Source organism: Artemia franciscana, chromosome 5, assembly GCF_032884065.1.
Source record: "Artemia franciscana chromosome 5, ASM3288406v1, whole genome shotgun sequence".
Classification (NCBI taxonomy): Eukaryota; Metazoa; Arthropoda; class Branchiopoda; order Anostraca; family Artemiidae; genus Artemia; species Artemia franciscana.
Window position 1 is genome coordinate 56,679,710 of NC_088867.1, and position 13,058 is coordinate 56,692,767.

At 33.2% G+C, this 13,058-nt stretch overlaps 1 long non-coding RNA gene across 1 annotated transcript; it reads left to right on the forward strand.

The window, feature by feature from the left end:
* The first annotated feature begins 766 nt into the window (after positions 1-766).
* LOC136027624 (uncharacterized) lies at positions 767-12,734 on the forward strand. Its single transcript, XR_010617637.1, has 2 exons — positions 767-915; positions 7,475-12,734. It is a non-coding gene; the product is annotated as an uncharacterized LOC136027624 (long non-coding RNA).
* Positions 12,735-13,058: the final 324 nt, after the last annotated feature.

Below are 13,058 nucleotides of genomic sequence, written 5' to 3' on the forward strand. Positions count from 1 at the left end.
GGCAGAACTCGCCGAGAGGGTGCTCTCCCTATCGCATTCGAACGCAGACTCAGCAACAATTGTTTCTTTCATCAGTGATGTCAAGACAAAAAAGTGGAATAGGTTGAAGAAAGAAAGTATTGAAGCCGTGCTGGTCCCAAAATTGCGACTAAGAACAAAAGATACAGTTTGCTACAAATATGTCCCTACAGACAATCAGATCAAGCTCCACAATTCCGAGAGCCCCTACGTAGCCACCCCTACCCCTGGTCAAGAAGTCGAATCCGAAAGCAGAGATGAAGAAGATCATTGAATATGAACTGCATTTTTTCATTCTTTTTTTAATGTATCTGAAGTGAAATTTTGATGATGATATAAGACACTATGTTATTCAAATGCCACCAACCGCTTAGAGAAGAAAGACGACTTGCGAAAAAAGACGAAAAACTTGAACCAAATTGTGAACCAAGATCCTTCCCTTGGACATAAAAAAAGCCTTTTTACTTATTTTCTATGCCATTTTACCTTTTTCTTTGCCTCCTTTGTTTATACCCCGCTTTTGTTCCCTTAGCGGGTTAAGAATAAATTATTAGGCTATTATTATCAGATTATATTCTATTCAGAACCTTTATTAAGATAAGACAGAATTCAACTTGTCTTAACTGATCAACTTTTTCGTGAAACCTGGGAAAATATAGAATCGTAGCATAAATCTGTCCAAAAAAGCAATATTTTGGACTCAAGGAAGTATAATCCTATCCGTGTAATATGGCAACACTGCTAAGCACGGGTTTTAAAAATTTTGGCCAGATTTAAACCGATGACAGAACCGCTTAAAATTGAGTATACTGCATGAAGATAAAAGCAACAGAAATTGTGTCAATAATTACTGTATTGGCTCGGAAACTAATGCTCTAGAACTAATGAGGAGACTTGGTAAATATAGTGCATGCACATTTAATTGATTGTAAAACTACTACGTTTGTATAGGCTACTGGATATATTATTAGGTTAATTATGCAATGACCTACTTCTCTTTTTGTGTAAAATCTTAGGTCAATTTTATACAATGGGTTAGCTTTAGAATAGAGGCTAGTCAATCAGTTACCTTTAACTCTCCTTACAGGTCAAGGTTCAATCCTTTTTTTTCTTTTAGCTTATACCTAATACTTTATATCCTGAAAAGCAACCTTGATAGTATTTAGACAACAAAATGAGAAAGCACAATATTGTAGTCCTATACTATGGAAATACGCTATAAAATAAAGTATTTTTCTTTTGTGCAAAAACTTAGTTCAAGTATATACAACTGGTTAGGTTTAGTAGGCTATATGGGCTAGTCAATCAGTTATCTATAACTCTCCTTACAATTTAAGGTTCAATCCTTTTTTGGTAAAATTTTAGTTAATTGACTACTTGCTATCTTGGAAAGGGTTTAGGTTAGGAAAATGAAACTTTCAGGGATGGGTCTACAAGCTAAAGTATGGCCTGAGAAGGTATTTTAAAGTACCCACCTCCACCCCTTCTCTCTCTAGAGGGCCCTGAAATTTGCCTACATGACAGGTCTATACCTATTGAAATTTTGACAAAACAACATTTTACCTTAATTTTCAGTTACTAGTTCTTTTTTGCTGCCTTTAGTTCTGAAAATGCAATTCCTGTTATTTGAGTAGAATTTTGAGCCATATCAATGTTTTTTTTTCAAAATTTAGGAAATGTATTTACATATCTTTAAAACCTTATAAAATGGGATTGAGCAAAGTTATGAAGCTGAAAACAATTTTGTTGTACTTCAATTAAGCAGAAGATCTATTTTGCAAAGTTCTATCCAATATCATCTATTACTTCCAAGGTGAATTTCCAACTTCCTATTGTTCAAAGTTGGATGATTTACTGCCTTTCATCATAGACAAAAAATTCATCACTCAAAATTCAAGGTTTTCAGTGCTGCTCTTTACTTTATTTTATTATATTTGATGTAAAATTGAAAAAAAAGTTTTGAATAAAAAAAATTATTTACTATCAGGTGCATGTTTTTCAATCAGCTCAAAAAACTGAAGCACAATTTTTTTTGAATAATGACAATAAATCTGGTTAAACTGACAACCCTAGATAAAAACTATACAAAACAACTCACAATTTATAAACATATCAACAGTACAAAAAGTCAAGACCAATGTGGTCAGTGGACTATGACACATGCAAAGCCAGAAAAAGAGCAATTGGAAGAACTTGGCCCAATTGGGCCCCAGGTTGGACAGGACCCTGCACTGCCATCAAAACAAACAATTGATTTTTGAAATTGTGAAATGTTCTTATTGATTTCAATAAGCATTGCTTCTGGAAGTAGATCAATTTCCAGGCCAAAATCAATTTAAAAAAAAGGTTTGTCAGTTAAATCAAAATTGTGAGATCAACAATAAATCAGGATTGACTAAATAGTTTAGCAATTATGTAGACTGAAAGTGAAGACTCAAGGAACACAGATTTTAAAACCATTTAAGAAGCATTCGCAAAAGTAAAATTTCAAAATATGTAAATTCATGTGTCCAAATTTGGTGATGTAAGTTTCAAAAGACATTTTCTGCAGTTTCATAATATTTAGGGGACACTAATGTAAATTGACCTTAGCAAATAATGAGTATAATAAAGAACAGAAGAGGACAAAACCTTAAGCTCAAAATGAACAACCTAGACCATCAAAAGTGTTAAGATTAGTCCAAGCAACTAAGGCAAAAGGCACTGAAAAAAATATTTGAAGCAATGATAAATGAAAATAAAGATCAATGAGATATGTAGGTAAGATGTTAGCAAAAACAACAATTAGAACAAGTCAAAAATGAAATTGAAGAATATAGAAATCCACAGTTGAAAGGACAGTGAGAATCATAACAACTCAAAAACAAAAATGAAGAATAAAAAAAAAAAAAAAATCACAAGACATCTAACAATGAGGGCTGGAACAAATCATAATGAAAATGAAGAGCAGAGAAAAATATTGTTAGAATTTTAGAACATATAAGACCATGAGAACAAAGAAACATGTAGTTAGAAGATAATCAGCAGCAAGAACTAAGCAACAGCAGGAATCAGAACTTGCCAAAGATGAAAGTAAATAACAAAGAATTTTAGGGTTAGCAGACAAGCAAGTATCAAGAGTGTCAAAAATGAGAGTGAAGAACAAGGAACTGTGCTGTCTGAGGACTGGTACTTTTTTAAATAATGGTACACACTTGAGCACAAAATGGTTTTATCTGTAAGTATTAAGAGACAATTAGCTTATACTCAGTGGAAAACAAGTGATGGGTGACAGAAAACATTGGAATTACAGAATTTGGGCTATACATTTGCATATTAGGGGGGAGTGAGGGTAAAGTATTTGGATGGCATGAAGTTAAAAAAAAACAATTCTTACTTCATAATAACATTTTGCATAAACATTTTGCATGCAGACCTGCTATACTTTACCCCCCCCCCCTCTCAAATGAGCAAATTTATTTCTAAAGTATTATATTTTCATAATAATTTGGTATGTTCCATTAGGATTGAGTTAACTTCACTTCTTGAGTGTGCACCATTATGTACACATACACCAAAAACATATTATGTTAGAAGAAAAGCACCATCACAATCTTTGATGCCAACAAATTGTGGTATGAAACCCAGTAATAACCTACAAAAAATGCTGTAAACCATGCAAGTGTTATTTATGCATCATTTGGACCCTTCAACTCTTTATATATTAAATAAAAAAAACAAGTTTTTTTAACTGAAAGTAAGGAGCAACATTAAAACTTAAAACGAACAGAAATTACTTCGTATATGAAAGAGGCTGCTTCCTCATCAACGCCCCGCTCTTTACGCTAAAGTTTGACTCTGGCTCTCAATTCTTCTTTTTAAAACAGTAAAAAACTTTAGCGTAAAGAGCGGGGCGTTGATGAGGAAGCAGCCTCTTTCATATACGAAGTAATTTTCTGTTCGTTTTAAGTTTTAATGTCGCTCCTTACTTTCAGTTAAAAAACTTGTTTTTATTATTTAATTTCTGAACGTTTTTGAATCAATGCATGTTTTGATTTTGGCTCTCCGCAGAGGAATAATTAAAACGAAATTTTCATTTATTTTTTTTTTTTGGCTAAATGGCTTTCTCATAATTTTGATCGAATGATTTTGAGAAAAAAGAGCGGGGGAGGAAGCCTAGTTGCCCTCCGATTTTTTGGCCAATTAAAAAGGCAACTAGAACTTTTAATTTTTTACGAATATTTTTATTAGTAAAAGATTTACGTAACTTATAAATTAGCTTACGTAAAGAACTTTTGTACTCTCATATTTTTATTACATATATGAGGGGGTTCGCCCCCTTGTCAGATCCTCGCTCTTTACACTAAAGCTTAAATTTCGTCCCAATTCATTAAGAATGAACCCAGAATCACAAAAGCCGTAGAATAAATAGTTGAAATTACTAAAAATACTTTAACGTAAAGAGCGAGGTATTAGGAGGAGGTGAGACCCTCAAATGGGTAATAATTTCTGTTTGTTTTAAGTTTTAATGCTGTTCCTTACTTCCAGCTGAAAGAACTTTTTCATATTTATTTTATCATTGTGTTTTTAAATAATGCTAGTAAATCCTGCGCTCCCTTCATGGAGATTTCCTTCCCCCATGACAAACTATCGATGTAAAGTTCCCCCAGCATATCCCCCTCTTCTCAACCCCTCCCCCAACCAAAAAAATCCTCCTGAAAACGCCTGTACACTTCCCAATAACCATTACTATATGTAAGCATTGGTCAAAGTTTGTAACTTGTTGCCCCTCCCATGGGGACTGTGGGGGAGTAAGTCGTCCCCAAAGACATAGTTATAAGGTTTTTCGACTACGCTGAATAAAATGGCTATCTCAGAATTTTGATCCGTTAACTTTGGTAAAATAATTAGCGTGGGAGGGGGCCTAGGTGCCCTCCAATTTTTTTGGTCACCTAAAAAGGGCACTAGAACTTTTCATTTCCGTTAGAATGAGCCCTCTTGCAACATTCTATGACAACTGGGTCGATACGATCACCCCTGGGAAAAAAAAAAAAAAAAAAAAAAAAAAAAAAAAAAAAAAAAAAAAAAATAAACACACATCCGTGATCTGCCTTCTGGCAAAAAATACAAAATTCCACATTTTTGTAGATAGGAGCTTGAAACTTCTACAGTAGGGTTCTCTGATACACTGAATCAGATGGTCTGATTTTCGTTAAGATTCTATGACTTCTAGGGGGCGTTTCCCCCTATTTTCTAAAATAACGCAAATTTTCTCAGGCTCGTAACTTTTGATGGGTAAGACTAAACTTGATGAAACTTATATATTTAAAATCAGCATTAAAATGCGATTCTTTTGATGTAGGTATTGGTATCAACATTCCATTTTTTAGAGTTTTGGTTACTATTGAGCCGGGTCGCTCCTTACTACAGTTCGTTACCACGAACTGTTTGATTCACTCGGGAGTCCTCCATTATCCTAGAGGAAAAAAGCCAACAAAGATGATATAATTGGGGCTGCTGCCTGCTTGGTTGAATTGCATTCCTGCACCAACAGTTTCCAAATGAATTTGTTTGGCCTATTGTAAGATACTCCTTGCTCTCTAAAGAGTTCTACAAAAAAAAAAATATGAAACTGGAACCTATGTTTTGCTTTAGCTTCACTCAATTTAAGCAATGATAAAAAAAAAATACTCTTAATGTTTTCAGCTTCAAAATACTTGGACCAATTTATTAAAAAAATATTTTAGAGGTACACCTTTCACAGACCCCCTGAAGGTGATTTTAAACCATATTCATATGGTCAAATGTACTTTGAGGGCCCCATTGGAGATTTTAAAGAGGACTTTTCATATCTTCTAAATTATTAGATCAGTCATAACCCAACAGATCTATTTCATAACCAACTCATCTATTTATATGCTGGATTTCAATTTTGCTTTAAAATTTAATATATAGAGGGGGGCTGCAAAAAAATTCCAGTCAGGCCCTTCACCAAGTCAATCCAGTCCTGGATATATGACAAACCAAGTTGAGTTTCATACTATTTAACAAAACTTAGCAAATAACAAGTCTGTTTGGTTTTAGCATTCTATGTGCCTGACAGTGAACAAAGAAAGTTTGCTAGGCTTTAGCACATAGAACAGAAAGTTTGGCAGAAAATTTAAACTTACCATAACATGGGCCTTACAAGAACTAAAGAACAGATCACCTGTTTCAGAAAGGTGAGGCTTTAAACAGTCAAAACAATGAAGTAGGCCAAAATCAGTCAGGTTACCAGTAAATCAACCATTTTGGAAAAACTTTACACCTCTTGTTTCCTTTTACAAGAAGGAAAGTAAACTCCAGCATTTAAAATACAGCCTCTGAGTGTGTGGTTTTAATAAATAGCTCTATCATTAAATCTGGGAAACCCTAAATGAATAACCATACGTTGCAAGAGTTTATTTTTACCATGCAAGCCTTTTATCTTGGAGGCAAGCAGAAGCAGTTGAGTTTAAATTTCTTGCCATAAGTTTGTTGTAGATATCTAAGAACAAAGAATTCTTAATAGCAGTTTTGTAGTCAACCTTTTAACTAACTAAGATTTTTATTTAAAAACAAAAAAACATTCTAAGTTAACAAGGAATTCCAAAAATGACAAAATCTACTAATTAGTTAACTAACAAAGCAAATTAAACAAGGCTTTAAAAGCTACCACCAACACAAAGGAACAAATGGAACTAGTCCAGATATTGAGCATGTCAATTGCTGAATTTTACTCAAAATTTACTAAGTAGGTAAATTTAGGAATGTTTGATCAAACAGGAGGTGTACAGTTTGATGAAATTCAAAGCAATAGAGATATTGCTTTGATTTTTTTGAACAGCTTCAAAAAGCCCAATCATGAAAAACTTAATTGCAAAATTGAATGACAAGGACTAAGGTATTTGTAATCTGATAATTACAAAACTTGAGTGTAAGGGTTATTTACAGAAAAGCCCCAATTTATTTTGATACAAAGCTAAGACAAAGGGAAAAGTCAAGTCATAGTAGAAGTAGCTGCAGTAGTAGTAGTAGTATACACACAGTGCCCTTTGGTTATTTCAATATTGCCATAAAAATGTCTTGTAAGTCTTAACTTAGTATTCTAGGTCATTCCTGATATATTGCTGATATGGCCTTTTAATGACCTGGATACAGAGAGTTTGATTTGATTTATTTTAACACCCCCTCTACATTTACTGAAATTTTGCCCTACTATCCTTAGCCTTAGTCGTAGGAATTGATCTAGTAGCAGTAGTGATAGTGACACATGATTATATTGCCCTATGGTCAGTTGAACATCTCCCTCATCATGCCCTGTAAGTCTTAGCTTTTTATTCTAAGCTCTTCTTGAGATATTACTGATGCACCTTTATGACAACCTGCATTCTTATAATGTATTTTTATTTATTTCAGCACTTCCCTTGTACTATTCTGACTTACATTTCTATTCTAGTGACTTGGGTTTCTATGATCATTAGAAAAAATCAATACTAGATGAATTCTACATGATGTCAGATATGGAAGCCAGCATACCATTCACTGCAATGGATTAGTCAAATAACAAGCTGAAGAAAGCATGGTCAAGATTCAAAACACATATCAATCTTATGTTCCAGGTGAATCTTAGTTGAAATAGAAAAAAAAATACAGTGTGCATTCTTGCTATATGGCTAGAAGAGAAAAGGAAAAATATATTCACTACCTTTACGATGTGTGATTAAAACACAGACAATTTGGATGCATACATATTGAAATTCAATGAATATTTCAACGCCTACATCTTGCTTATGGAGAGCAGTTGACCAATGATATCTGTTACTTTATTAATCTAGGCAAAAAACACGCTAATATTATTAACCAACAAAAATTCTTGGAATCTTGCAAATTTGAAAATGTTATTCCTAAGTCTTTAAGATTCAGATTACACTTAGATACCCGAAAAGAAGAGCGATTTGCTCATACACTACAATTAAAAACATTAATACACATTAATAAAGACAAAAATAAAAAAAGATACATTATTTCCTCTGAAAGGAAATCTCTAAAAAAGTTTTATTTGAAAATCTGTATTCTGCTGATTTTAACCAAGTTGCTAGATTGGAAAGAAATTTATTTAGTCATGATTTCCGCTTATCAAGGGAACGACTTATTAAAAAATTGGAAAACCTACGACACGAATCTTCAATGAATAACCCTATTTATGCTCCAAGATTCACTCCTGGACCAGCTGGTTAATCTGTCCTCTAGAACGCTTGAACCATTAAAAATTCAAACTCGAAAAAGGTCTGAAATTCTCTTTTCTTCCAAAACAAGTTCCTGTGGTGGATTTGATTTCCTTTTCTAGAGTCTTCTTTGCACAAATTTTAACCATCTATTTCCAACCCAGACGAAGTTAGGGCTAGTCTTACTGATACCCTTTACAAAAATAAAAAAAAGGCTAATCTCCTGCCAATATAAAAGCAGATAACTTGCGTGACCTAAGAATTTCATCTAATACCCGCAAAGACCCGTCCATTATTATAACTAAAACAGATAAAAGCAATTCTTTGGTATTCATGGATACGACAGATTACAACACTAAAATTTACGCACATTTAAATGACAGAACTACATATACAATTATAACCCACAATCATACTGATCAGTTTGCTAACAAAATTATAAATGAATTAAAAGATCTAAAACAAAATGGTAAAATTACTCCACGATTATATAATAAATTTTTCCCCCTGGGCAGCTTCTGTCCAAAATTCCATGGTCTACCAAAATTATATAAGCAAGGCATTCCTTTAAGGCCAATTGTAGCTTGTACGAAGCCCCCGCTTCCAATATTGGAAAAGGGTTATGTACAGCCTTCAAACCTTTGATTTTTCTCAAAATTTTACATATATAATTTGGTAGATTTAGTTGAAAAACTCAAAAACTTAAATATTTCAGAAAATACAGTTATCAGTAGCTTTGACGTTGTGTCTATGCATACAAATGTTAATATAGCAGTATATGAGCAATTATTAGAAAATAAAATAAACGAAAATTATGACTTAATAGAAGTTTCAGCAACAGGATTAGATTGCGACGTCTTAATGACCTTGGCTAAACTTTTTAACAGGTATTCAAGGTATTTCCAATTCCGTAATTCTTTCTACCAGCAAACAAATCGCTTAACAACGGGTGCGCCTCCAGGTTACTGGCCAATATTTATGTAGAGCATATTGAAAATTGGGCGTATAATTCTTATTCTTTGAAACATATCTTTTGGGGATGATACATGGATGACGTAATTTCACTTCGGAAGTAGGGAGAAAATGAATTGAGAGTTTTTTTTTAAGATCACCTTAATGTATATAAGAGGAATTTACAGTTTACCTTAGAAATTGAAATTGCAAATGAAATCTCATTCCTAGATGTGCTAATTATTCGTAGCTTAGATAAACTCAATTTTACTATTCACAGAAAACCAACACAAAACCATATATATTTAAATTTTAAATCAAACCACCCCCACAAGTTAAAAGAGCTGTAATAATCCTTCTTGGCGATCATGCCCTAAACATTTGTTCTGATTCCTACATCACAAAAAACATATTTAAAAATATATTATAAAAAAATATATATACAAAAAAAAATATAAAAAAATATATAAAAAATACATAGTGGTATTGAAGAAAACAGTCTAGCTAATTATCTGCCTAAAGCTAGTAAGCTGTACTATGGACTCAATAGTTGAACTATGTTTAACTTAAAGGAGCCATGTGTTTGTGACTGGCGTAAAGAGCGAGGTATTGAGGAGGTAACCAACCTCCTCATATATATGTAATAATTTCTCTTCGTTTTATGTTTTAATGTTATTCCTTATTTTCAGTTGAAAAAACTTGTTTTTTTTTAGTTAATTTCTCATTGTTTTTTCAATAATACAGGAGAATCCAGCGCCCCCTTCATGGAAATTCTCTTTGCCCATGATATTTTCCTCCATGGAAAGATCCTCTTACGTAACCTCCTCCCCACTATCAGAAAAAAATCCCCCCTGAGAACGGAGGGGGTCTAATTGCCCTCCACTTTTGGTTACTTTAAAAGGGTACTAGAACTTCTAATTTGCGTTAGAATGAGCCCTCTCACGACATTCTAGGACCACTGGATCGGTACGATCACCCCTGGGGAAAAAAAACCATATAAACAAATAAACACGCATCCGTGATCTTTGTTTGGCAAAAAATACAAAATTCTACATTATTTCAGATAGGAGCTTGAAACTTCTACAGTAGGGTTCTCTGATATGCTGAATCTGATGGTGGGATTTTCATTAATATTCTATGACTTAGGGGTGTTTCACTTTTTTTCGAAAATAATGTAAATTTTCTCAGGCTTGCAACTTTTGATGAGTAAGACTGCATTTGATGTAACTTGTATATTTAAAATCAGCGTAAAAATCTGATTCGTTTGATGTATATATTGGTATCAAAATTCCGTTTTTTAGAGTTTCGGTTACTATTGAGCTGGCTCGCCCCTTACTACAGTTCGGTATCACGAACCGTTTCATAGTAGTAAATTTGTACCTCTTCTGTTGTATTAATTTTAAAATAATTTTCCACAAAATAAGTTGGTATTTGTGTATTATTCAGAACACACTCAGTAAGTGAAGTTAGGTTCTTTCGTGAAACAAACTACGATGCAGGTACATTTTAATGAATATTTTTTACTTGTTCATTATTCAATTGATTCAATTCAATTCAGAACACACTCAAGAATTTTGCTGAGAAAAATACGGTTTCATAGCCACAAAGACAAAACTTAATTTAGTTTGCTACGCATAGTGATAGAAGGTAGTGTCTGAACATGGATTTTGAAATGAAGATTTGGGATTTGTCAAACACTGAAAAAGAGGCAATTATATTTTTCCAGGATAAGGGGTTGTTGCCCACAACAAAACAGTGCGGCAGTGGACAATCATACTCATTAGAGTACATATGGCGGGCGGCAGTAAAGGCAGAAGGAAGACCACCTTTTAACGCGATTCTTAAAGACATTTCAGCGTTCTGGGTACATAATTCTAAGTTGTAATTTTAAAATTTTCCTAATAAAGTATTATATTTTCATCTTATTTGTCGTATTTCGTTAGCTTTATCAAAAGTTTGGGCTATATATTTGCACATTAAGGGGGGGGGGGAATTATATCAAATACCTAACTTAACCTAACCACCTCTATATATAAAATATTTCATTAAAATGTACCTGCATCGTAGTTTGTTTCACGAAAGAACCTAACTTCACTTATTGAGTGTGTTCTGAATAATACACAAGTACCAATAAGTTTTCAATGAAAAGTAAAGAGCTATATTGAATTAAAAATAAGCAGAAATTAAGTCAAATATTTTTCCAAGCATAAAACTGCCGCAAATCACCATCAATGAATAAATGAAATCCAAAACAAACAGAAATTAAAATAAATGACCAAGTCAAAACTCTAGAATATAATGTTTTGCATTAGCATTTATAATGCTTAGCATTTAAAGAATATAATTTGCACTTTACTGAAAACAATATACATTTTAGATGTGTCACTTTTTTAACTGCAATCAATCAAATGTTATTAAGACCTTGAGGAATAAATATAAGTATACGTATTTTGAACTGCCAATCTATATTCATTTACTGTTTGTTTGTTTTTTTCAATAATCTTGGTCAAGATGGTGTTATTTTCTTTAATTTTTTTTTTGATATTATGAGAAATAAAAATATGCAGCTCAAAATAAGGATTGTTTTCAGTATAGTGCAGATTATTTATTTGTATTCAGTTTAGTTATCAAAGTAAGGTCAGTTAGTTTACATACAAAATGGAAACTGTCTTGTCTGTACCCTCTTTTGAAGTAATCACTGTAATAACCAAAGAATAATTATGTAAGATCCCCTATATTCAGGCTTGCCTTATCCTTGACAAATGTCTTGATTAAAATGTATCCTTACTAAACAACAGGCTTATAATCTTAGAATTAATAAATGTAGGATTTGATTTTGGGATTGGCTTACCTTAGGCAGTACTATAACCTTGCCTGAGTAAAGAGAAAAGCTGGGTCCATATTTTTTCAATTAGACGCTTTGTGTGGAAAAAACTGCTTTAGAAAATTTGGAAGTAGTTCATTCGATTTGAAATTGAAATTTCTTGCATCCTTTTTGAGAGTCAAAAGCGACTAACCACTCGCTTGCCTCTTTTTGTCCTCCCTCCAAAGACATTCAATCTATATTTTGAAAGAAATGCACATTATTTGCGCATAATTAAAAGGCCCAATAACTATGTAAGTTATGGAACTTGTCCATAGGAGTGTGCTTTCTAAAATTTATAACGCGTTTTCTGTGCCCCATTTGTTAGCTTTGTCGCCTTTTTGGAGTGTTTTTAGTAACTTCAGATAAAAGAGCTTGTCGATCAATTTTCTTTCGGTACGCCAAGTTCCTACTGGACGTACCTCTGTGGGCCAAAAACTGGTGTATGGTCTCTATATATGGAGTTGTTGATCCGTATCCTGTTGTCGCGAAGCGTAGATTGCGTTCTGGACAGAGTTTGGATACTTCAAATAGTTTATTTAGTGCCTTTTGATAATTGTTTTTCCCTATTGAAGTTGCCTTTTGTTTCGTTTTTTATTATTTTTTTCCTTTTCCTTGTATGCTCCATTTTAACACCATTGTATGTTTATTGGGTAAATAAAGTTTCATTCATATAAGAGCTGTAATTGGGAAAAGGGGCATGTTTGATATTGGGTCTCTAATAAGGCAAAGATTATCAGGGTGAAGATTTCAGGGCGTGTTGAGGGGAACCTCGAACTAAATGAGAATACATTATGTGCATGCAAGTTGTTATAAGGGTGCATCAGCAATATATCAAGAATACCTTAGTGTAATAAGTCGAGAGTTTCAGGGCATGATGAAGGTGATGTTCAACTTACCAAAGGAAAACAAGTTCATGTTGCTACCACCACCACTACTACTACTGCTTCTACTTCTACTACATCAACTATTACTACTAAGGCTAAGGTTATTAAGTGAAA